General features: G+C 45.2%; 1 protein-coding gene and 1 long non-coding RNA gene across 4 annotated transcripts in view; one reads left to right on the top strand and one right to left on the bottom strand.

Annotated features, from left to right (window-relative positions):
- Positions 1 to 26636, bottom strand: part of WASHC1 (WASH complex subunit 1) — a 451748-nt gene that overhangs the window by 17691 nt on the left and 407421 nt on the right. The window lies entirely within an intron of this gene.
- The window catches only part of LOC138288496 (uncharacterized), a 37617-nt gene continuing 27090 nt past the window's right edge, over positions 16110 to 26636 (top strand). The window contains exon 1 of the long non-coding RNA XR_011202418.1: positions 16110 to 16702. This is a non-coding gene — a long non-coding RNA (uncharacterized lncRNA). The remainder of the gene's footprint in view (positions 16703 to 26636) is intronic.

Below are 26636 nucleotides of genomic sequence, written 5' to 3'. Positions count from 1 at the left end.
AAAGAAATTTTATTTTTCCACTTTAGTCTCGGATTTATTCTTTGAGTTTGTCTCTCATGTATTGCCTCTGTGCATACAACAAAAGGCTAACTGCTCGCCCACACTACCACAAAATACATCTTTAGTACTATCTAATTCTGCTTCTGTAAGCCAGTTGGGGATCCACTGGACTCTCAGTACGGTGTACTTCTTTTTAGTGCACCATAAAGAGAGCCAGCTTCCTACTCGTGGGTAAAGCCATTTTAATCTGTGCCCGCACGTCTTTCTCTTGGCTGCGATTTTTAACCCACTACTGAGGCCAGAGGGATTCCAGTCTTGGCGTAGGCTTGTTTATATTTTTACCGTCCCATTTCTTCCCATTGTACTGCACCTTCCCCCTTCTGCCCCATTGCTTCTTTTGCCTGTGTTGTGTCTGCTGCTGAGTCCATGCACGTAACACTTTTCAGTCTGTGGGGCTGTGCTCATGGCTATGAACAGGACTACGTGCTCTGCCTACTGCTGCTCTGTGCCTGGCACATGGGGACTGCAGCTGGGCTGCTGCTGCCTTCCGCAGCTACTGGTAAGTGCAGGACACCCTGACCTCCACTGGACCCTGGTAGCCTCAATGTGTTGCCCACCCCTCTACATGCACAGAATGCGAACCCCGCCAGTCCTCCGTGCTACCCAGTCAGTCCCTGTGTGGTGCCCATAGTACTGACACAGGCAGCCTCACACATCCAACACTGGCAGCCACTGTGTGGTGCAGGGCTGGCTTTAGAGCAGTGCGGCTGCACCGGGTGCTGACCTGGATTGGGGGGGCGCTGATCTCAGGGGGCGCTGTGTTTAGCAATGACTTACGAAACTTGCAATTTAAAAAGCTCCTGCTGAAAAGTTCTTTGTGCGTTCAGCCTTCAAGAAACAATTAAAATGTCAAGATACCTCTTGTGATTAACGTTCCTGCTAGGGAGAGAGATGGGAGTTTTCTCTAGCAGCAGCTTTAACTTGCCATAAAGTAGCGTAGAGGGTTAATATGCCTGCTGCAAAGAACAGGACTATATTTTCTGTGGATAGCTGAGTGGATTAGTAAAGCTAGCCTTTACAAGCGCTTTAAAACAAAAGATTGTATGTGAAAGGAGGGCTAAGGAGAGATGAGCGGCACATTTGCCAGGTGGTAGTGAATGAATCCGAGTAGGTGGTCATGGGTTGTGGGGCACCAAAAAACACTGTTGCACAAGGCACCACCAGTGTGGTGTCCCTAGTCCAGACAAGGCAGCCACTGTGTGCTGCCCCGTGAGACAGGAATCCCCTGAGCACTGCCCTACACCTCTCTTGGAGGCAACCACTATGTGGTGTCCCATGACAGGCAGGCCCGTGTACTACCCTTCACTTCTCTTGGAGGTAGCCGCTGTGTGCTACCCCATATTTGGGACAAGAAGTCAGCGCAGGTTCCCCCTGTGTACTGCTCCACATCTCCTACCCCAGCAGCCCTTGTTTGGTGGCCCACATGTCTAACACAGGCAGCCGGTGTGTTGCAGCCCTTCTCTGATAAGGCAGCCTCCTCCTGTTGCCCCCATGGAATTGATCCTGGCATCCACGGTGTCTTGAGCCCGAACCCCTCCCCCCCGCCCCCAAACTCCTTTATAGGCATCTATTTTGTCCTTCCCCACCCTCTGTGTTGTATTTCATCCACACTGTGACACAGCACAGGGAGCCCATGACTGCAGAGCTCGGACAGACCGCAGGAACCCCGTGTGCTCTCCCTTGCACTCTTTCTGTACAGACCCCAGACTTCGGTATTCCACATGTGCTGTGTCTCCGACGTGAAGCAGCAGGCAGCTCCCGTGCGTATTGCACTCCCCCAGCAGAGCCCCCCCACTTCCGCTCCGGGTCAGTCATCGCGAGGGCTCAAGAGTTGGGCTTCAAGATCAAAAACTTATCATCCGGAGTCCCATACGTACCTCAAACCAAGTGTCACACACATCTTTAGTGCATGCCTCCAAGTGCATTTACCTACTGAACGTCTGCAAGTTCTCCATCGTTTACTTACACTTATTTCTCAGTGGACAGCACCTTTATCCTACACACAGCTTCAATTACTCATATCACGGACTCTGTTGTGTGACAACTCGCTGTACAGCAGCATCAGTCAGTGTGAGTAGCCTCAGATCACCTTTGATTAACCTACATTTACTGCGAATCTCCTTGTCTCGCAAACTCAGAGGCCTCCAATGACCTCTTTATCATATTGTCACTGTGCAGCAGCCTCAGATCACAGCCATTGTATGCTGCCTTAAATTACCATCACAGTCGCTTGTGCAGTCACACAATTACTGCACATACAGTCACTGCAGCAACCTCAGATTCACCAGGCATCATAAAGTCACTGTGCAGCAACCTCAGATTATCCATGCTTTGCAATATCGCTCACTGTGCAGCAGCATTAGATTACCCCTTTCTTACAGTCACTGCAGCAGCCTCCGATTCACCAAGCATCCCAGTGACTATGCAGCAGTTTTAGAAGTGTTCACTGGCTATACAGTCCACACATGCTTAAGCAGGATGTTTGGACACTACTTTAGCTGACTTACTCTAGTTGATGGTAGCAACACAGCTTCTAGCCACTTGAACTTGCTGGACACCTGAAATAGGTCGGGTCTCTTTATCTAAACTTATCCCCACTCCCTCCCTCCGTTTCTTTTTATCCTGTCCCCCGTTCTTCCCCCCTCCCGCCCCATCTCTTCAAACTCAACCTAAAAAGCACAAACATGCGGCCACCGCTCACTGCTTTATAAATCCATCACATTATCCACACCCCACTACCCCCCCCCTTAGACAACCCCCACAAGACTGCCAAAGGCAACAGCTCACCAGTGTGTGAGACCGATTGGCTTTGTCAATGCTTGTTGTGATTCGGCTGGTCAAACCAATTTCTACAGCTTGAGGATGCAATGTCCTCTGTCATCAGTAGTACGAACTCTCTAAATGTTAAGAAATCCAAAGAAGAAGATTACAAATCTCTAAGGGCTTCCTTGGAAATCCACACCAGACAAAGGTGAAGATGCTGAGCTACATTCCATCCTGTTTTCAATTAGCAGTGGTTTTAACTACATATTCCATTGTGAAAGAATAGTATTTTTAATTTTCTATGATGGAATGTTATACCTTTATAAGAAACAGTTCAACAAGTGTTCATGAGTAAACCAGGATCACAAAATTACTTATTAGTTTATAAAACTAAACCGCTGTAATACCCCAGAATTTCCTTGTCGTCAGAGACATTGGATGCAGTGTTTTTTTTTATATTAACCCCTTCGCTGCCAGGCCTTTTCCCCTCCTGTGCCAAGCCTTTTTTTGGCTATTTGGGGACAGTTTGCGCTTAGGCCTTCATAACTTTTTCTCCACATAAGCTACCCATGCCAAATTTGCGTCCTTTTTTTTCCAACATCCTAGTGATTTTAGAGGTACCCAGACTTTGTGGGTTCCCCTGAAGGAGACCAAAAAAGTAGCCAAAAAACAGCAAACATTTTTTTTTTTTTTTAAATGGGAAAAAAGGGCTGCAGAAGGCTGCTTGTGTTTTTTTCCCTGAAAATGGCATCAACAAAGGGTTTGCAGTGGTAAAATCACCATATTCCCAGCTTTCAGGAACAGGCAGAATTGAATTATTAAACACAATTTTTCAACACAATTTTGACATTTTACTGGGACATACCCCATTTGTACTATTTTTTGTGCTTTCAGCCTCCTTCCAGTTAGTGACAGAAATAGGTAAGAAACCAATGCTGGATCCCAGAAAGCTAAACATTTCCGAAAAGTAGACAAAATTCTGAATTCAGCAAGGGGTTATTTGTGTAGATCCTACAAGTGTTTCCTACAGCAAATAACAGCTGAAATAAAAGAATATTGAAACTGAGGTGAAAAAAACAGCAATTTTTCTCCACGTTTTACTCTGTAACTTTTTCCTGCAATGTCAGATTTTTTAAAGCAATATACTGTTACGTCTGCTGGACTCTTCTGGTTGCGGGGATATATAGGGCTTGTAGGTTCATCAAGAACCCTAGGTACCCAGAGCCAATAAATGAGCTGCACCTTGCAATGGGTTTTCATTCTATACTGGGTATACAGCAATTAATTTGCTGAAATATAAAAAGTGAAAAATAGATATCTAGAAAACGTTTGTATTTCCAAAATGGCCACAAGATAAGGTGTTGAGCAGCAGTGGTTATTTGCACATCTCTGAATGCCGGGGTGCCCATACTAGCATGTGAATTACAGGGCATTTCTCAAATAGATGTCTTTTTTACACACTGTCTTACATTTGGAAGGAAAAAATGTAGAGAAACACAAGGGGTAATAACACTTGTTTTGCCACACTGTCTTCCCCCAAGTCTCCCGATAAAAATGGTACCTCACTTGGTGGGTAGGCCTAATGCTCGCGACAGGAAACACAAAATGGACACATCACATTTTTACATTGAAATCTGGCATGTTGTTTGCAAAGTGCCTAGCTGTGGATTTTGGCCTCTAGCTCAGCCGGCATCTAGGGAAACCTAGCAAACCTGCACAGTTTTGAAAACTAGACACCTAGGGGAATCCAAGATGGGGTGAGTTGTGGGGCTCTGACCAGGTTCTGTTACCCAGAATCCTTTGCAAACCTCAACATTTGGCTAAAAAACATTTTCCTCTCATTCAGTGGCAGAAAGTTCTGGAATCAGAGAGGAGCCGCAAATTTCCTTCCACCCAGTGTTCCCCTAAGTCTCCCGATAAAAATGGTACCTCACTTTTGTGGGTAGGCCTACTGCCTGCGAAAAGAAATGCCCTAAAACACTATCTGGACACATCAAAAATATCAAATACAAAACTACCTGTTTTTGCGGGGGAGAAGGAGGGGGACACCTGCATTTTTGGTCCTGGGTTCAGCAGCCATTTAGGGAAACCTACCAAACCCAGACATTTCTGAAAACTAGACACCCGAGGGAGTCCAGGGAGGTGTGACTTGCGTGGATCCCCCAATGTTTTCTTACCCAGAATCCTCAGCAAACCTCAAATTTAGCTTAAAAATGAAAGATCACATTTTTCCCAAATTTCTGTGTGGGAGCACCACACCGGGACAAATTTCCTACCACCCAACATTCCCCTCAGTCTCCTGGAAAAATGATAACTCATTTGTGTAGGTGGGCCAAGTGCTTGTGACAGGGAAGCGCCAAACGCATGTCGAAATTGAGGGGGAACCGAAGCGGGTCCAAAAGGGCAGTTTGAAAAAAAAAAATCATTTTAGGCTGACAAGTGCAGCAGATATTTTATCGGTATAGATGAGACAATGCTGGGTGGTAGGAATTTTGTGGATTCCTGCAGATTCCGGAAGGTTCCATCACAAAAATGTGGGGAAAATATGTGATTTCCAGCAAAGTTGGAGGTTTGCAGGGCATTGTGGGTAAATAACTGGTGCAGGGTGCATGTGAAACACACCACCCTTAAATCACCCAGATGTTTAGTTTTCAGATGTGTCTAGGTCTTGTGGATTTTTCTACATGGCAGTGTCCCAAAGTCCATAAAGTGCAGCCCTCACCATTCCAAGTGGGACGATTTTGAGAGTTAGCCAAGCTCTCATGGCCCAAATGTAAAACCAAAATCCAAAATAATCAAATGTCTTCTTGCTTGCTGTAGGGATAAGACTTTCTGCCCCCCCCCCCACCGGGGTGTGGATCAGGGGTAATTGCCCCATCTGCCCCCTGATGGGCGGAACAACTTTGGCCCCATTTATTTAGGGTAGGGGTATGGCCATAGCCCCACCCTCTTATTGTGGGAAAAAATCTTCCCTGGTCTCTGGTGGGCTTTTTGCCCCCCCCTTGAGGGCAGATGGGCCTTCCAAAAATAAGCCAATCTGCCCCCAAGGGGATGCCCCCCAAAAGAAAACACACACATACACACACACACCAATCCCAGGTGCCTAAGTGGTATCTGCCCGCCCCCCTCCCCCAGCCCGGAGGCAGATCGGCCTAATAGAAATACGCCGATCTGCCAAGGGGAGCAGAAATGGCCTAAAATAAACTTGCACCTCAAGGGGAGCGACCCTTGCCTAAGGAGTCGCTCCCCTTGAGTGAAATTGGTGCAAAAAAAAAAAAAAAATGCCTGGTGCCTAGTGGTTTTTGCCCCCCTTGGGGGCAGATCAGCCTAATAGAAATACGCCGATCTGCCCCCAAGGGGAGCAGAAATGGCATAAAATAAGCCCCCTCCTCCCCCCAAGGAGCGACCCTTGCCTAAGGGGTCGCTCCCCATGCGTGAAATTGGCCCCCCAAAAAAATAAAAAAATACCCGGTGACTAGTGGTTTCTGAAATCGGCCGATCTGCCCCCAAGGGGGGCAGAAATGGTCTAAATACAATTTGCCCCCCCCCCCCCCCGGGGGAGCAACCCTTGCCTAAGGGGTCGCTCCCCACCTCTAAAAAACAAACAAAAAAATGATCCCTGGCGCCTAATAGCAATAGGCCGATATGCCCCCGGAAGGGGGCAGAAATGGCCTAAAATAAATTTTCCTAAGGGATCGCTCCCCTTCCGTGAATTTGTCTTAAAAAAAAACTCCCTGGTGCCTAGTGGTTTCTGCCCCCCTTGGGGGCAGATTGGCCCCATAAAAATAGGCCGATCTGCCCCAAGGGGGGCAGAAATGGCCTAAATATAATTTGCCTAAGGGGTCGCTCCCCCACTCTAAAAAACAAAAAAAAAAAAGATCCCTGGCACTTAGAGATTTCTCCCCCCTCTGGGGGCAGATCGGCCTAATAACAATAGGCCGATCTGGCCTTGAAACAAGTAGCCCCCCTGGGGAGCAACCCTTGCCCAAGGGGTCTCTCCCCCGATGGCAATTTCCTTTATACAAAAAATCCCTGGTGTCTAGTGGGCATTTCAGAAGCCGGATCTCTTCACGATCCGGCTTGAAATGCTCTGAGAGACTTCAAAGGGAAGGAAATTCCTTTTCTTTCCTTCCCTTTGAAGCCTCTCAGGCCCCCATCACATGATCGGAAGAGAAATGCTTTGTGTTAGAAATGGGGTCTTTGGTTGGCAGTCAGGTTGCCCCCTGTCCAAGCAAGGACCCTCACTCTAGTCAGGGTAAGTCACAAACAATCCAAATTATCCTGTGCCCCCCCTCTGGTAGCTTGGCACTGAGCAGTCAGGCTTAACTTAGAAGGCAATGTGTAAAGTATTTGTGCAATAAATCATACAATGACACAATATAGCACCACAAAAATACACCACACAGTGTTTAGAAAAATATATAATATTTATCTGAGTCTTTGCAGGTCAAAAATGATAAAAGATGCAATATGAAATTGTAGAGATATCACTGAAAAGTGATATAAAGTGTCTTAAGTCTTAAAAAAGCAAACAAAGTCTCTTTCAAGCACAAAGTACCTGGTTTGGAGTGAAAAATCTCTGCAAAGGGCCGCAGAAGAGGAGATGCGTGGAAAAATGGTGTGTGCGTCGGTTTCGCCCCTTCACACACAGACTTGCGTCTTTATTTTTCACGTGTCAATTTCCGGCGCGCGGACAGTCTCCTCTGTGGGTCACGGGGTTTTCATACGCCCCGGGGTCTGTGCGTGGATTCCTGGGCTTGTTGTCCGGCTGCGCGTCGTTCCAGTGGGCTGTGCGGGGAATTTTCTCCCTCACGGCAGGCGTCGCATTGATTTCCTCTCTGGAAGTCAGGCGGCGTTGTCCAGGCGGGCCGTGCGTCGAAGTTCCGGTCACACCGCAGGCGTCGTGTCAATCTTTTCCTTGTGGGGTCGAGCGGCGTCTTTCCGGATCGCCGTGCGGTGAATTTTTCACCGCGGAGCAAGCTGTGCGTCGAATTTTGGGGCGTACAAGGAGTCCAGTTGAAAGATGGAAGTCTTTTTGGTCCTGAGACTTCAGGGAACAGGAGGCAAGCGCTATCCAAGCCGTTGGAGAGCACTTCTGCAGCAAGGCAAGAGTTCAGCAAGGCAGCAGGTCAACAGCAAGGCAGCAGTCCTTTGTAGAAAGCAGTCAGGTGAGTCCTTTGGGCAGCCAGGCAGTTCTTCTTGGCAGGATGCAGGTTCTGGTTCAGGTTTCATCTCCAGCAAGTGTCTGAGGTGGTAGGGCAGAGGCCCTGTTTTATACTAAAATGTGCCTTTGAAGTGGGGGAGACTTCAAAGAGGGGCCTAGAAGTGCACCAGGTCCCCTTTCAGTTCAATCCGGTCTGCCAGGGTCCCAGTAGGGGGTGTGGCAGTCCTTTGTGTGAGGGCAGGCCCTCCACCCTCCCAGCCCAGGAAGACCCATTCAAAATGAAGATGTATGCAAGTGAGGCTGAGTAGTCTGTGTTTGGGGTGTGTCTGAGTGAATGCACAAGGAGCTGCCAACTAAACCTAGCCAGACATGGATTGTAAGGCACAGAAAGATTTAAGTGCAGAGAAATGCTCACTTTCTAAAAGTGGCATTTCTAAAATAGTAATATTAAATCCAACTTCACCAGTCAGCAGGATTTTATATTACTATTCTGGCCATACTAAATATGACCTTCCTACTCCTTTCAGATCAGCAGCTACCACTTCAACAATGTATGAGGGCAGCCCCAATGTTAGCCTATGAAGGGAGCAGGCCTCACAGTAGTGTAAAAACAAATTTAGGAGTTTTACACTACCAGGACCTATAAACTACACAGGTACATGTCCTGGCTTTTACCCACACAGCACCCTGCTCTAGGGGTTACCTAGGGCACACATTAGGGGTGACATATATGTAGAAAAAGGGGAGTTTTAGGCTTGGCAAGTACTTTTAAATGCCAAGTCGAAGTGGCAGTGAAACTGCACACACAGGCCTTGCAATGGCAGGCCTGAGACAAGGTAAAGGGGCTACTTAAGTGGGTGGCACAACCAGTGCTGCAGACCCACTAGTAGCATTTAATCTACAGGCCCTAGGCACATATAGTGCACTCTACTTACAAGTAAATTAAATAGCCAATCATGGTTAAACCAATCAACAGTACAATTTACACAGAGCATATGCACTTTAGCACTGGTTAGCAGTGGTAAAGTGCCCTGAGTTCAAAAGCCAACAACAATAGGTCAGAAAAAATAGGAGGAAGGAGGCAAAAAGTTTGGGGATGACCCTGTAAAAAGGCCAGGTCCAACACTTTGCATTTCTCTTCCGATCGCGCTAGAAGCTGAGCTTCCAGCGCGATGGGGAAGTGGCCTGATTAGGTCAGCGCACAAATGCGCGCTGATGTCATCAGACTTCACTTGGGGGGGGGGGAGGGGGTCAAGGGGGTGGAAAGGGAAGGGCCTGCCTTTGGGGGGGGGGAGGGAGGCCAGCGCTCCCTCCGAGCTCCAGGCCGAGGATGTAATGGTTACGTCCTCGGCACAGGAGCACTGTGCCGTGGATGTAACCATTACGTAACCATTACGTCCCCTGCACAGGCTAGAGCAAGTTGTAAGCAACTCTACCATGTTTAAGTTTGGCCTAGCTTTAACTATTTCATGAGCCTTGTGTTTTCCAGAAGGTCACAATAAAGGTACATATTATACACACACACAAATATTTTTTTTTTCTCTCTCTCCTCAAGTGTCATTCACAAAATGCTTCAGCACAGCATTCATGAGCTATGGGTCAGCCCTTTTCATTCAATTACTCCTTTTTTGGGTGAGTGACAGAATTTCGCCAGATCACAGGTGAACATCAAGCTGAAAAAGAAGGCTTGAGTGTCAGGGCAGCTGTCTGTAGGCTGCTGGAACACTACATTTTTAGGTCAAGCCTAAACAGCGCTTACGCTGTTAGGATTATCTATTGTATGTACTTTGTGGGCTTGAACTCTTCCCATCGCTTTCATTTGTCTATTCAGTTGTCTTTTAAAATTTGTTGCTTGCCAGTAGGTAATTTGTCTTTCTGACCCATCCTTTCTGCAAGTCATTCACACCCCTGGAGTATCGCCCAGGACTTGTAGGCTTCCACTTTTTTCTATTTTACGTTCTGTTCAGGAACCTTTTTGAAAAATGTGAACCAGTGTGTCCCTGGCTCAGTGCAACACCCTTTTCTTGGATGATGCGCTTTTTCTATCATGGACGCTCGCTCTACTCCCCCTGCTCTCTTGGGCTCCCCTTGTACTGGCACTTCCTCTTTAACAGGTCCCTCAAAACCTCCCCTGGCTTCAATGTTTGTATGAGAAAGCAGGGGAGTTATGTATGCTGGTCCCACAACCTTGTATTTAAAAATGCTTGTCAACACCTAAAATGCAACTTGCAGTTTCTTTATCCAAATATTTTGTGTGTATAATGAGAAACTGGCACAAAACTGTTTACCAAAACACTGCAACAGCAGTGCGGGGCCCCACAAGGACATAACTGTCATTGCCTCTTTAATTAATCCCTCGTTTCACTCATTAGTACGGGACTGTAGGTGTCATCCATCCCCAGTCCACAATACAAAAGCCCTGTTTGTCAGGGAAACCATAGATGTGGCAGTTCTATGCCAGGGAGTTGCCCCACTTTGCGAGGACAAATCATATTTTGCAGCAATCCACGTACCGCAAGCAGTTCTTGGAACAAAAAAGCTTTTCTGCCAAGAAAAAGCTCTTAGTACGACTAATAGAGAAAGCAAAGTGCACAAGGACTAAGGAAGAAGCAACCAGTTAGGAAGAAGTTAGGAAAAGCAGATATACGGAAAACACAGTAATTGTGTCTGAGGAGACATGATACCCAAGGAGAAATGATACATGCACACTACTGTAGGAGACCGAGTGGTGACAACAGAGAGCTTGAGTAGGAGGCAACCTAGGAGTGAGAAGATCATGTCATTAAAGGGTTGACTGCTAAAACCTTTGCAACACACCCCCCCCCCTCCCAATCAACCAAGCTTTGCAACTGGGACTGAATCTGACCTTGTGTAATGTAGTCTGGTGCTCATGTAAAGCACTCAGATGCTCTCGGGCCATGTGCGCACTGTATAAAACTGCAAAAAAAAATGTGTATAGAAGATTTCAAAGGTCAATTTGTAATTCCCTGCACCATTTCAACTATTTCACTGGTGGGCACGACTGGAAGCTTTTTAGTTGTTTATATCTAAACGAAGGAGTTTGACCGGATATCAACTTTACCACTGCCGCCTCAAAGGAATACTTCCTGTACGCCGTTGCATTGTTGTATCTTTCAGGTCGACTGGGAAATAGCCAGTGGTAACGCATTTCTGAAAAACTGCAGGGCTGGCAAGGAAATGCCAGGCAGATGGACAGAATGACTCCATGCAAACACTAAACCTATCTTCTATGTGGTTGCATGCACCGATGAAGTTAACAATGTGCTCAACAAATGGATGTAGTGGCAACTGAAGCACAGATGCAATGGGCTATGTCCGAGACGTTAATAAGCAATTATTAGTGCTTTGAAAACAGATTCTGGGGCAAGTGTAGAAAATAAAGAAAGTGAACTTTATTTAAGATCCCTAGTAGGGATAACGTGAGTATTAGCCTGTTCATGCTTTTTATGCTACTATGTTAGAATTATGGGTGCCTGCTGTGTGTCTGCAGCAGCTACTTGGTGGTTTCTGCATGCCTTCTTTTGAGCGCAATTTAAACTTTGTCGGCATGGGAAAGTAATTGACAAACATGGCCTTTCTGCTGAAAGCAGACCCAGCAAGTCAGCCGAGCAAATTATCACTTGTAATTAGGAGACGGTAATGTAGGGAATGTCTGTGTTCATGCCCCCGTCCTGCCAAGAGACTGGACGAGTGGGGAGAGCGAGGCTTTCTGTGCGGGACACATCGAGTGGTACACAGGCCATATCGGACACACAGAATGCCTCAATGGTGGTTTAGTGCTTAACTTGTAAATAAAGAAATGTTGGTGCCCAAAGTTTTGCTCAGAAGCCAGTGATCGCTGCTACTGAATGTCACTCTTGCAAGTTCTCTTTCATCCCTCTTTTTTAGGTCGAGACTAGGCAGCGCGTGTGCGCTGTCATCGAGATGTGCTGTATTCAATCTGTGGGCTTACAGCATGAATACAGCTTATGTTAGTGTCCTTTAAAAAAAAAAAAAAAAAGAAAGTTGCTTCTAAGTGGTTAATGTTTCATGTTTGTCCCACCTTTTTCACAATTGGTAACTCCCATGGAGTATTGCCGCAGGACTTGTCCTCTTCCGCTTGTGCCCTTGTATTTCATGTCTTTGGACCTTTTTTTTTTTTCTTTTTCAACATCTGAACGACGACTTCTTACAAGTGTTCGTGTTTTTGTTTTCCAGACTCAGTGTGGTGTCTGTTTCATGTCTGCCACGCTTTATCCTTTTGTGTGTGTGTGTGTGTTCCTCATGATGTGTCTTCTTCTAGTTCTGTTATTTGTAGCCAACAACAGCAGGCCTTGTCTTTTCACTTTTCTTCTTTTAATATTGGCCCTAATGGTCACAGCATGCTGTGGGTTGTTGGAGTTTGTGGGCATGCGAGTTGGGGATGGGGGGGATAGTGAGATACATCGCTAAACACATATAAGGTCCCAAAGGCGAGGCCTATTAGCGATGCCAATGCTAGTTTAATTTTGTTTAGTGTCACCAGTCAGTAAAACTGTGGTAAATATAGCGCTCTCTACCTTCTTTTATCCATTGTAAGGCATAACAGAGCTTAACAGCTTTCTTATTCCTGTCCTCCTATGCAATTCACTCTATCGTTCATGAAAAGGTGCAGGACACTGATGATTATGAGATGATCATGCTACTACCATTAATCAGGATGCACAGAGCAGTCTGTTTCTATTCAATTTACGAAGAATACTTCAAAAAAATATTAAATTAATGTGTGCCAGACAGTTATGATGCTAGATCCCTACACACATCTATAAGTAGGAAGCAGAAAGAACAATCCTACACAGCAGTCAAGAACACATGCTGATTATATAACTAAAGCCTAAAGAGCTGTCCTGCCAAATGATGCTGTTGGCGAGGAAGCAATCTTAATATTATAGTAATGCATAATAAGTAGCTATGCATCTGCCCTACAAATGTCCTCAAATAATCGCTGCGTTTTTTTTGCCTGCAGTACTGAAGTGCTAGTGAAATGTATAACTGGTCATGTGGACATAAAGTAAATGCGATGGTTACCAATATAGGATACATTTTGTTCACGAATCAGGAGCTAATGGAACTGTGTCTGAATCTTTTTGAATGTCCTTTTTGAATGTCCTTTTTAGCAAAGCCTTGCTCCCCCCGTCGAAGGGCCCAACCCACATTTTGAATAAAACTAGCTTAGGGTAGGATGGTACATTGAGTTAGATCATCATGACATTGAGGCATGTGCAGACCCTCCCTATCAAGTTCAGAGCTGTACATGGAAGTTGAAGGCCCCTTGCTGTCTGCCTCACGAATCTTGCAATCTGAAAGTGAAGGAGCCAATAGGACGTATTTTGCTCACTCTTACATCTGCCTCCTTCATTTGATCAAACTCTGGAAAGCAACCATCAAGAATAAGGTGAGTAAGCAAAACTATTTAAGGAACATCTTGATCAAATAAGTATTGACTCAGTACCTGAAATGCACAGAGCAATTCATATACTGTGTAGTGGGGTAGCCTGCAGTGCAAGCTGTTCAAAGGCACCAAGATTTCTTGTTTGCTTTATGTTCCTTAAGAGCATCTCATAGATTCCCAGAGTACGAGAAAGTTAAACTCGCATAACATAACTACATAAAGAATTTCTCAGGAATTGAAGGAGGACAAGGCCAAGCAAATGACCCAGCATAACAAGCATACTATTAAGCCTTTATTTTTCACTTCTCTCTACACTTACCGTCGCAGCATTGGCATCAACAGTATTTCGGTCCTCTCTGGGTCCCAGTAGATGTACACTTTATCTTCACATTTCACCCTTAATTCTTCAGGTTGTAATAGACCAGTTCACATCCATATGGCTGGGAATTGCTCTCTGGTGATGTTCACAAACCTACTGTTGCACGCTTTCTGCCACTATGTCTGGGGGAAAGGAACACCCCCCACAATGCTGCACTCGGTAGACTTGCCCATCCCAAATTCAATGTATATGAGAGGGGCCGCTGTGACCATGGGGGTATACCCGAGTATTCATACTCACATTAAGGTTTGCTTGCCATTACAGGATGTCGACTAGATTCATTACCCAGGTCCTGTTTTCTTGTCCTTGAGAGCCCTGGAGCTACTTTTGAAAGCCATGTTAATGCACTGGAGGATCTGTTGTTACACCACTAAATAATCCTCCTTTGTAACTGTCAGACCTCTTAACACTGTGCCTTCAACTCACCATGTATTCTTAACTTCTTTCTCTGTTTTTCACCTCTATCTAATTGCTTCAGCCACCGGTACCTGTTGCCTCCATCAAGAGCTACGCCATTGACAAGTGGGACCAAAGATTTGTTCCATCCTACAAGTGGATGCATGAACAACATCCTCGGATCACTATTCTATGCCTTTCTCCATCAGATGTATGCAGATTCTCCAGATAGTTAGTTACTTTTCCTCCTTATGACATCTCTGCCGCTCATTTGCATCAGGCTGGCACATAATTGTTCTGCAACCAGGCACCTTCTGCAACAGCTAACTTTGTAACACTGGTGTGGGCAAGGGAAGGGAAGTTATATGACAAGGAGAACATTCAAGCAACCATCTTGACAGCCCAATCGTCTCAAACCTTTTTTTGTTTTTACATGAGGTAGGCTTCTTGCTTGTGTTCATTTGAACTGTGCTTTCCTTAGTAAATTGTGCTTTGCCGTCAAATACATTTCCAGATCCTGATCAGGGTGAAGTGCTGAGCATTGCCCTGTGACACTATAAGCAAAGGAACCTTTATAGGCTCCCAAACTGTACTCCACAGATTGTCACAGGAATTGGAATCCTGACTGACCAGCAAGACGGTGAAACTGCAGGAAGAATGAGGTACAACACAGATCAAAAATACTAATGATCAGGGATTTCCTACGTATCTCCCTTATTCTGAACCTGCCAAGTGGAGCAACAAAACTGCAAGACGCCATCAGCCACTGAGATATATACAATGTATGTTAAGGAGTCGGAAAATAGAACAGCATCTCTTTCATTAGTAAGTACTTGTCACAGAATTCTAGGCCCTAATTGATGGATGTTCAAAAAACTATACACTGATGAAGGATTTCAATGAGGCTTTGCACTAAACAAACTCGAAATATAGGGGTTTCTAAGACGAGGAAGAGACAGCTGTACTGCTTGTGTTTTGAAAAAAGATTCTTTGAGGCAGGCAAAAACATCCATGTCAGACTTCTGAAGCATCCTATGTGGAAAAATGTAGACTGTATATCAAAATCAAATGGAAGAATGTTATCGCAACACACCTATAACGGAATACTATAATTGTCTTATAATATACAAGAGAGTATTATTTCTCTATAACCTCTGGTAATTATTTTTGTTTTATTACAGGCTGTTTTTGAAGCCAGACTCTACATGCATAGTGAAAATGACATCACTAGCTTGTAAAACAATCCATTATAAGCGAGCAGTTATATCACTATTCCCCGGTTGTGCACAGCAGCTAAGCCAAGAACTCCCCTCCAAAGCTGCCAGGGACGATAGTGGCAGTCACCAAAATGTAGAGATGCAAGCAGCAAAGCGAAGCAGACACGTTTCTACTTCTGGAACACAAATATCGCGCAAGGATTAACACATCCGTTGCTCACATATAGAGGGAAGGCAGGTGCCCATTCTGTTATTTCCGTAGACTTCAACATGCTGCTTGTCACCACTGGGCACTGCCTAAGACAGCACAAATCATTTTTAAAAAGTATTTGCGGGAGGGAGCGTTGAACAGATGGATAATGATGAATATTATCTAAGTGAGGGTGCTGAGGGGCTGTCTAATTACTTGGTAAAAACAGACACTAGGAGGAAAAATGGTAAGATATGAAAACAGCGGAGCGCCTTAAAATGTTTGGACAGTGTTTAATTCGTAAAACAGAGTGTGCGGCCTTATTAAACGCCCGCACGCTGAATACCAAGGCTGGTTGTCCTGAATCCACTTCAGGCCTCTTTAATTCACTACCAGACACTGCCCGCCTCTTTGTCTCGCTCTTGAGAGTTCCTGCTTTCTCTCTTGGTGACTGGCGGGTGTTCCGTCTTCCGCTTTCGCTTTCTCCTTTCTCGTTTGTGTGTTTTTTTACTTCTCTTGCCCTCTAGAAATGTCGGATTCAGAAAAATAAGTGCCGGACCCCCAGAATGACTGCGGTAGTCTCCGCCGGCAAACACCGGCTCAAATTAAGCACTTTGGATAAGGGGGACAAGAATGTGAAAGTTTAACCCATAAATGTGGATGACGTAAATGTCAGACTTTCCAAAGAGGAGAACACCAGAATCTGTGATTCCCCAGCAGGAAACCAACCACTAAGCTACAACGAATGCTTGGAGGGACTGTGCCCTCCAGTGGTCCACTTGCTAGGGGTCAAAAATACCAGTAGCGTTAACCTCTGTGAAATAGATTGGGTTTGTCAATTTTTGTTTAGGCATGATGCAAGCAGCACTGTGGGGTTAGTGTGCGTTGGGAGAAGAGATCATACAGTGCCACGCGGTCTTATAGAGTGCATACCCAAAACGTAAAAAAAAAAAAGTACCTTCACGAAGGTATGGTCAGTGGAAGAACACTGCCCGCAAACAGGAAGCTCTGCTGGTCCATGTTCCACGGCATGGACAGAAGCCCAGAAAAGACTGCACAAGGAGACGAGCAGCCAAGTGAGTGAAGTGGAAACCAACCAATGGTAAGTATTGGTAACTAATGGGATGGCTCTAAGCCCCTTTTTATGCTTTTTACACGTGTGCTGTAGGCAAAACCTATAAAAGTAAAGGCCTTTTCTATTCCCTAGGGGCTGATCAGGCTCTGCCCCCTTAGATGCCTGGTCAGCCCAACAGGAAAAGGAAAAAGGGCCACTACACACCAGGGATGCCTGGCAGGCATCATTTTTTTTTTTTTTTACATTCAGTCCATCCCTAGGGCCATAACGCCACTCTCTGAGCATGTAAAAAGCAGGAGAAGCAATATCCAAAAGGGAATAGCCTCCCCTTTCCAATGGTGCCCCTCTGAATGGATTCCTGAGTGAAGAACACGTCACGGTTTGATTCTCAAGCAAGAATCAATTCACTGAACCACCATAGATGATGTCTCATGGGGGACAAAAATATTTGTAAAGTATTTTCCTCTTCCTGGAGGGGAAACAATTGGGCCCCAGCCTCTCTCCCCGCTACCTGGCCCCAGAAAAAGAAAAATCCCACCAGACCCCAGGGGTAGCACAATTGTTTTATCTATATAGGCTTTTGCCCTGAACACAACACCACTTTCGAGGCAGAGAGGAAGATGTTCTGTTATACGTATTTGTATTGCACGCTAATCAATACAAATACGAAGATGTTCTGTTATACGGTATCCATGTGCTATGCAGGTGGGTAGGTGGTGGTCTCCCAGGAGATTTATTCGAAAAGCCAAGTTTTTAGCCTCTTGTGGAAGTGTATGAGGCTGTTGAGATATGCAGAGCCTATGTTGTGTAGTGCTCTGTATGTGTGTGTGTGTGTGAGAGAGAGAGTAAGGAGTTTGAAATGCATGAGCTTGTGTATGGAGAGCCAGGGAAATTCCTTGAGGTGTGGTGTGATGCAAGTGTGGCGTGGAAAGTTGAGGACGAGTCTTCTTGCGTCATTTTCAATGGTTTGGAGCATATTCAGGAGCTGTCTGGTGATTCCAGCATTGCAGGAGTTGCTGTATTCAAGTCTGCTGGTTATTAGGGCCTCTGTAACGGGTTTCCTGGAGTTCTCTGGTAGCCACTTGAAGATTTTTTGCTGCATCCTTAGGATGTGGAAGCAAGTCAAGGTCACCACGTTGAACTAAACTGCTTTGTTGAGCTTGCTGTCAAGGATGATTCCTACGTTTTGGGCGGGGGTTGTGTTGGTTGGTGTGGGTCTGCTAGTCACCAGTTGGAGTCTGAGGGAGAGATCTTCCATATCTCATCCAGGTGGCTATTGTGGACATGTTGGTTTTGTCATGGGAGTCTTGTCCGTAAGGAAGAGCATCAGTGGGTGTGTCCTGCATAGGAGAGAATGGTGATGCAGTGCGATCTGATGATTTCAGTCTGTGGGGTCATGTAGATGTTGAACAAGGTAAGGCTGAGGAGGGAAAGATCCTTGGGGGGATTCCACAGATGAGGTTCCTGGAAGAGGCTCTGCTCCTTACTTGTATGTTTTACCAATTTCGCCTAGAATACCAGTTTGACAGTGCACAGGAATGTCTCCACCAAAACACACAGGTTTAAAGCCATGCTGAGCTTGTAGGACTGGCAAGATGTCTCTCTTTGGTGCCTTGTCACTAAAAACAGCTCCAATGTCTGCAACAGCGGCTCACTGGTGCATACAAAGCCAATCAGGCCGCATGAAACCAAGTTTTATATTGCCAAGCACAAAAAGCAGTTGCAGTTAAATTTGAGGTCTCATGCTAATTCATGTTCCTGTCACCAGGATAGCACTACGTGAAGTCTAAAGACAATCCTCGATGCAGGCAAAAGAAGGCCCAGTGGGGCTTAATCTGTCCTGCCATTCCTGCTCCAGCAAGAAGTTGCATAGTCGGCACTCGAAAGCTCCTACTCAAGCAGCAACGTCCAATGGAGACCAGAATCTGAGATTGGAGTTGTTGTGCCCTGAATCTCCTGGGCCATAATCGACTACACAGCAGATTGAGGCCCTTAAGGTGGTAATGCAGTAGCTATTCAGGGCGGATTTGGTTACTAATAGTGCATCTCTGCCTCAAGCCCGCCAGGGATGCCCAGCCTGTCTTAGCCTCTGCCCAAGAAGAGTTGGCTCTGTGTTCCAGACCAATTCCGATATCGGATCCACAGCAGGCTCAGACAGATCTCAACCCATGCCACTCTATAAAGCCTAAAGGAAGCTTCTAACTATGGATGATTCCCTTACTGATCCCCTTCCTTTAAAACCAGTACTATGCATGTTGAACCATCTTTGGTCCTGACTCTGATGCAGTTCAGAAACTCAAACATGTTCCCCACAACAAAGATAACAATGAGATTGGAAATTTCCTCCCCTCTCATTATCCTGACATTGAGCACTACCTCGACCTCCAGAATGCCAGTGGTTTAGACAGTCCAACTGGAACTGAAATGGATTGGTCAATGGACTTCCCCCCACCCACTAAGGACAGTAACAACTTTTCAGTGGTTGTTCACCAGGCTGCGGAGGCCACGGCAAAGCCCTAGCTGAGGGACTTCTAGTTCAAACCCTGTTCAGCATCTTCTAAGGACTTGCTCAGTCCCATAAGCCAGCTCCTGGGGATCATCCTTCCCTCATAAGTCAGGCTTTGGTGAGCAAGGTTAACTCTTAATGCTTTCCTTTCCTTACTGCTCGTCCAGATGGAGAATCCAAGTACTGCCACGCTAGGCAAACAAGTTTTTCTCTGCCAGTTTGGCCATATATTTATTGATCATAGTTTACCTGTTGGTTCTAGAATGTGAAATTAACAGGCAGTTTTCTGTCTTTATAGACATACACAATATTATAGATAACTGTCAGACTGGCTTCAAACCTTTGCCTGGTACAGAATCTGCTCTTCTCAGTTTCTGAGAGTGAGAAAGTGCATTATTTGTCGAAGTGGATGTTAGTTCTCTTCAAGTAATAATGCCACTATCCCTGACTAGGTCCAGTAAGGTCTTAATGATTTAAACCTGAGCTCGACCCTTGGTCGCTCTAGCACAGAGCATTGGGGGGGGGGGGTTTGACTTCCCTTAGCCAGAGCTCTGGGCACACCCTTTAGGTGTGTCTAGGGAAGTGAGGAAATGCTTCTGCAAAACCAGGTTTTTCCTCCACTGAGATTGGTGCCACCCAGGAATAGACTTCGGCATGAGCTACATCTGCCCTTAACAGGGGCAGCTCCACTGACAATAGTATAGTTGGTGGCCACATTCTCCCAGGCCATTCTTTCAGGAGGAGGTCGCACCTTCTCCCAGCCAAGGCCCTTTTGTACCCTTTGTTGAGAACAAGTCATACCTAACAGCAGGCTGCCTGATGGCAGTTGGGACTCCTAGAGGCTTGGGAAGAAAATGACAACTTTCTAAAAGTGGCATTTTCAAAATAGTGTTTTAAAGTCCAACTTTACTATACAATTAGATTTTAAATTCCTATTAATTTGAATCCTTGATTCTTGGTTCTAGCTATTCCAAAACTGAACTTACATATTATAATGCTATTATATAACTGCCACAATACCATACATCGTGCTCTATGGACACTTAGGAAGGACCTTTGGGGTTACTTGTAGGTATTAAGAAGGATTGTTTAGGTCTGGTGAAGGGATTATTTGCCAGGTTGAATTTGCCATTTTAAAAGAGTACACTCAGGCTGCAAAGGTAGGCTTGAAGACATGCTTTGTATTGTCACTTAAGTGGTGGCACAATAGGTGCTGCAGATCACTAGTGATATTTAACACACAGGCCCTGGGTACACTGGGATACCCTCAGAGGTGATTACAAAACATGACAACTAGGTACCATATCCTAGGGACAATGTGGGTGTGATCATATACAAAGGGGTCTTTCCTCACAGACCTCTATGCAAGTGGATTGGGACATGTCAAGTGAGATCTTGCCCACTCTCCTCAAGGACGTTCAGGTTAAATTTGCTCAAACCGTGCAGAAGAAACAGAATGCAGTCAAATACATACTGTGTCAGCCGACATACGTGGATGTGTGCTTTCGGATTCTCTGGAGATGTCAGGCATTGTTGGCAGATTTGCTTTTTGATGCAACCAAGCTCTCCAGAGCAAAGGCTAATTCAATAATGGAGCACTTTAATGATAGCTAAGCAATAGCTCAGTTCAAAGGACTTCTCTTCCCTTCCTTCCAATTCCACCAACAGTACTGGAAAATCCGGGGATACCTGAGAAGCGTTGCATATCAAAAAGCCTTTTCATGGCTCCAGAGGAAAAGGTGGCAGCAGAGGCTGTGGCCAACAAAAGACGCAGCAATCCTTATCCTCTTTTTCACCAGTGGGAGCTGCAGCCAAGCCACTTCAGTTCCCCCTCCAAGGGTCATACAGGATCGGTAGAGGGAAGAATCCAATTTTTCCTGTCTGGCTGCTGTACAGTTAGATTGATTAGTGGGTCCTTTGAAGTGTTCAATTTGGTTATGCCATCTTTTTTGTCCTAGCCTCCATATGTTTCATCAATGTGCGGACAGGCATCGACAGAGCTTGCAGAAGCCAGAGAAATTCAGACACTGCTTTCTAAAGGGGTGACCAAGTTGGTGCCTATGGCGGAGAGTGGCACCGTAATACTGCGGTTTGAGCACTGATATTGGATCTTAGGCTTCTTAAAGCCTTCATCATGAAGGACAAGTTCAAAATGCAGGTGTCAGCTCAGTTGATGGCGGTCTTGGATCAGTTAGACTGAATGGTGTCCTGGGACATATAGGACATGTACTTTCAGATCCTGCAGCCCCTGTGAAGTTTCCTCTGGTTTGCTGTGGGGTCAGAACACCTCCAGTTCACCATCCTATCCTTCAGCCTTACCTAGACACCCCAGGTGTTTATGAAAGTGATGGCATTGGTCACAGCGCATCTTCATAGAACCGGAGTATATGTATTCAGGTACCTCAATGACTGGCTTCTAATGGCAGGCACATCTCAGTCAGTCTTGGACCACTTAAAAACAAGCTGCACTTTCATTGCTGCCCATTCTGGGGTTCTCCATCAACAAGCCGATATCACATCTTCAGCTCTTGCAGAGGGTTTCCTTTTAACACCATCCTGGATACATTGGCCCTGGTTGCTTTACCATATTCTAATGAATCCCAGACATTGAGACTACAATTTTGATGTTTCGGACCTGCGTCTTGGTTCCGGCCAAAATGGTTCTCAGGCGTCTTGGTCTCATGATCTCATGTATACCACTGAGCCTTATGCCTGTGTCACCTATCAAACTCCTGGAGCTGCACATCCTCAGTCTGGAGCTTTTTGTCACCAGTTGTTCTCCTAAATTGTCCAATGTGCAAGAGAACTTTCCAAAGACTACAGGGTTTAAATCTTGTAGTTACTGTCACAAACAGATGTGCGTGACAGATCCCCAAGAGGTGTGCTTCTGGTGTTTGGGTTCGGCAAACACCTTTATGGACTGCACCCAGATGAGTCCAAAAGCCATTCAAAAACGTGTTGCAAAACTATGTGGTAAAACAACACGAGTCCACGCAGGTCCCGCTTTCGGTTATAGTCGAGAGTTGAGACCCAGTCCTGCTAGATCTTCATTCCAGTCGAAGGCTTTGAATGTTAAGTTCAAAAAGAAGCACTAGAAGTCCAAGCAGGACTCAGTCCCTTCCCACCCTTCTTAATCTCCAGAGAAGGCATGAAAACATCATCATTCCTCTAGGTCTTAAGCCACTGAGGAGCCAATTCCAACTTTGGTCAAGATACACCCAGATTTTCCACGACCACTGGTGAAGTTGCAGCAGATTGAAGAGTTGAGAGAGGCCATGCTGCACATCTTCGGCACACTTCTAGCTCCGTCTAGCATCCTTTGGACCACAAAGAATCTCAGGAGCCTCCAGTCAGGTTACCGCTGGCTGGTCCGTCCTCTGCACGTTTTGTACCTTAAGAACCAACTTCAGAATCCACACCGACAATGTTACTGACTTGGTTCCAGCGCCAAAATCTGTGCCAAACCCTTTGACAGCTATGCGGCACTGATTCTGCTTCCACTGGATGAAGATCCACAACTTACTGTGGTGTCTGACTTCGAGGCAAATGCATCTCGACCAAGGCTGCGCACCATCCAAATGTAGCATAGCATACACTGAACCCCCCTGACTCAGATACAATATCACTACAGTGCAGTAGCACACAGACACTGCACCAAGGTTTTGGCTCACACTCCGATCATAGTCATTCATATGGAGACGACAAGAGGGGTGATGGGGACAAGTTTGCTCCCACCCTATGAAGAGAATAACTGGATATGAATCTGCAAGATGCCAGTAGACTTGATACCTCACCCAATAGTGGGTTGGTTTCCTTTCCTGGACCAGCAACTGAGTAAAGTACAACATTTGCCATAGTCATTAAAAGAACCGCTGAAGTCCTTGACTACCACCTCTTCACGATGAAGGTAAATACTAATGTCCTCATTAAATCCTTCAGACTGGCCAGGCACCGATGAAATCTCTTCTGCCCTTGGGTGAAACACTTGGACGAAACCATGTTCTGCCCCACCAGTTAATCAAAGTCACACATAGCCACGGATCAGCATAGTGAACTCCTAATGTCTTTCCAACTACTGCTCCAGACTAAGTCCAAACTTGCATCAGGAGGTGCAAGCTCTTTTGGCTAAAGGGGTAATATCAACTGTAACAGCCTTGAAAATGGGTACTGCAAGTTATTATCATTACTTCCTTGTGCTGAAAAAGGACGAAGGCCTTTGTCCTATTTTGGATCTTTGCTCTGTAAATGCATGCTGGCCCAAGTTCTATCTGTCCTTGATCCAGGAGACTGTATGGTGGTTTTGGACCTACAGGACACTAATTTTCATATCCCACTCTACACACCCACAGATGCTATCTGCTGTTTAAGGTGGGTCTTTCGCATTTTCGGGTTGCTGTGCTCCCTTTCAGCCTCACTATTGCTCCTTGGGTGATCACAAAGGTGATGGCGGTGGTCACTGCCCTTCTTTGGAGGTCAGGGTACCAGTCATTCTTACCCTTGATGATTGGCTGTTGAACATAAGATTTACCATTTGTTGATTATTTTTCAAAAATGTAATTACATTCCAGTTTCTGTTCTGGAAGCAACGTTTTGTTCCTTCTCAGTTGTGTGTAAATTAAGTGCTATGCTATAATTTCTCATCAAGATGTATTACTATTGTGCAATATTGCATTCTCGGTTTTTCTTTGGTATCATAAAGAGTAGCGAATTCTCATCTCATTTAGAGAGTAAAAAATTATTGGGGCTGTGGAACGCTCCTGAGAATATTGCACAGACATCAGTACAGTTTTACTGGTCCTCTATCCCGACTTTAGCAAGATCCATCTTTCATGAGCAAGGATCATATTTTTGATAAGCAATGTATGTTGCATTACAATAACTGCAGCACTTCTAAGAAACCATCTATTATCATGACCCATCTATTATCATGACCGGCTGTTCAAAATTCAGAATGGGAGGGTAAAAGTTTGCCTAAGTATGTACTCCAGGGAAAAATTGAGATTTGGATGAGTCCTTAATCTTGTACAAAGGGTGGGTGCTTTTGAAACAATATACACCTAGTAAAGCATCTGATTTATATGTTTGTCAAGAGGTTCACTGGTTAAATTTACAGCCATAACGTTTATACTGGGAAGGACTACAATCTAATTCCTGTCTGTTTACTTTCCCAATTAAACATTAGCAAGAAGATTGTGTTGGATCTTGCTCACTGTCTCTCTCTATTTCATAAATATTAAAGGTCATAACTTTATGTAGAAGATTTCAATACAGTAATACAGCAGTTAAGCTAACTTTACAACATTGGCACTGTAGTGTGTGGAATTGTTTGAAGAAACTGCAAAGCTTACCTAGGAAGCGGTCAGTTATTAGGAAGGAAGACTCCCACCCGACTCCCCTCCCCCCCATGACAGGGGTGGCTTTAGAGATTTGACTGAGAACTTACTCTGACACTGGGTACTCCACGGACGCCCATTTGCCACAGAGGCATGTTTGAAGTTTAATGTTTACTGTTGGCATGGAAATTGAAAATGTGTGTTTCGGATAATTTCAACCGTTTCTGACCTAGGGAGGCCTAAAACCACGGGGTTATTACTAGAATTTGTACACAGACAATGTGCTCCTATTTATGTGGATAAACCTGTACTTATTGCTATGCCTTGTGTAATACTTTGCTCCCAATAAACCTGTTTAAAAAAAGTTTACCTCAGGAGGTTGTTTATAAAAAGGCTCCAAATATATGAGTGATGCGCCTTTCATTGCAACTAGCTACAATTGATGATGTGAACACTTCTCCCTTCATGTTTTGGGATCATTTGACTTTTCGCTGCACTAGAGCTCCTCTGCTCAGGAGAATTAATGTATTTGCTAGTAAAGTGAAGGGCTTTGATATTGCTGCTTCTGCCAGTAGCTGGGCATTGGGAAACTCTTTCCTTTTGCCAAATATAAATAACTTCAAAATATCAGCCTCCATTTTTATCTTCAGGGCAACTTCATCTGCATGAGTTTTAAAAACGGTGGTCCTAGACAAAGGTAGATCTATAATTTCTTTCTGACATTTGGACTGAAGGAACTGAGGTACCACCAACGGTAGCCCTGCAGAGCTGATCGCCTTAATTGAAGTAATCATTCCTCCCTTCAATGTCACAAAATACCTCTATGTGATTCTTTCAGAAATAAGACGAAAATTGTTCCACTGAATTCCATAAGGTTTGAACATACTCATGGTCTTGCTGCTCAATAGGATATAACTCCTTCTCTAACATATATTCTTCTCATGAGTATTAATAGGTTTCCTTTCTTTGTACGCAGCAACCAATGATAAAGAGGTGCAAAATCTCTTATGAATAGCAAGCACATTGTGATCAATCAATCAATCCTTAGATTTATAAAGCGCGCTATGTACCCGTTAGGGTTTCGAGGTAGCTGCTATCGTTCGAAGAGCCATGTCTTGAGGAGTCTCCTGAAGGTGAGGAGGTCCTGGGTCTGGCGTAGAGAGGTCGGGAGTGAGTTCCAGGTCTTGGCGGCGAGGTAGGAGAAGGATCTGCCGCCAGAGGTCTTGCGCTGGATTCGGGGGACGATGGCGAGGGCAAGGTTGGCAGAGCGTGATTGAATCCATAGGAGGATTTTCCCTCAACAACTGGAGGTCTTGATCTGGTGACTTCAATGTTTGTATTGCATATTCTTCATTGCACCAGTAGTAGACAGTATGAAAGCCTTATCTTGGGAACTAGATACACAAGAAGTTGTGCAGGCAGCTTCAGTTTTAAGGTCTCAAAAATACAGACATGTAAAATTGTGGAAGACAGGTGTGGATGATTAGCTTTCTCAACATTCTATTTGAAGCCTGTGAAAGGTTACAGTCCTGAGTCCGATACCATGTTGGCCGTATCTTGATCTGATGTTAGATATCTATTGCGCCTTCTTGACCCAGATCTTGGAAACAGCTGACAATGATACAGCACTGATGCAGTAATCTGTCTTAAGCAAAAAACTTGCCCCTTTGAGGTGCTGCCTTCCAAAGCTGTGGGGCCTTTGCCAGGGGCAATGCTAGTTTGTGAGGGCCCAGAAACACCTGTGGCTGCTGAGATGCATTAAGGGGATCATCCTCCTGTAGAGGAAAAGGGTGCTCAGGTCCTAAAGGCAGCCCACGTGGAGGCAGAAACAGATCTGTTTTCACTTTAAATGGGAACTTTTAGACATTGTTGGCCTGGCTGTTGAGGATGATCTTAAGCAACAGCAAAAGGTAGGGCTGACAGCAAATTTTTCAACAGCAAAAAAAGGTCTACTGTCACTGGTGAAGCTCTCAACATCACTTGCAATGACATCTGTCAACGCTGAATGCAAGGAGGAATAAATAATGGTACAATTCATCTGAAGGACACCGCAAAGTGTCAGAATGAGTCCCACACACCATGTTTCAGGTGGAGTGAATATTTTCCCTAGCGTGAGATGTTG

Source organism: Pleurodeles waltl, chromosome 4_1, assembly GCF_031143425.1.
Source record: "Pleurodeles waltl isolate 20211129_DDA chromosome 4_1, aPleWal1.hap1.20221129, whole genome shotgun sequence".
Taxonomy (NCBI): domain Eukaryota; kingdom Metazoa; phylum Chordata; class Amphibia; order Caudata; family Salamandridae; genus Pleurodeles; species Pleurodeles waltl.
Note: the sequence above shows the minus strand (reverse complement) of the source record. Positions and strands in the feature narration are given on the sequence as shown.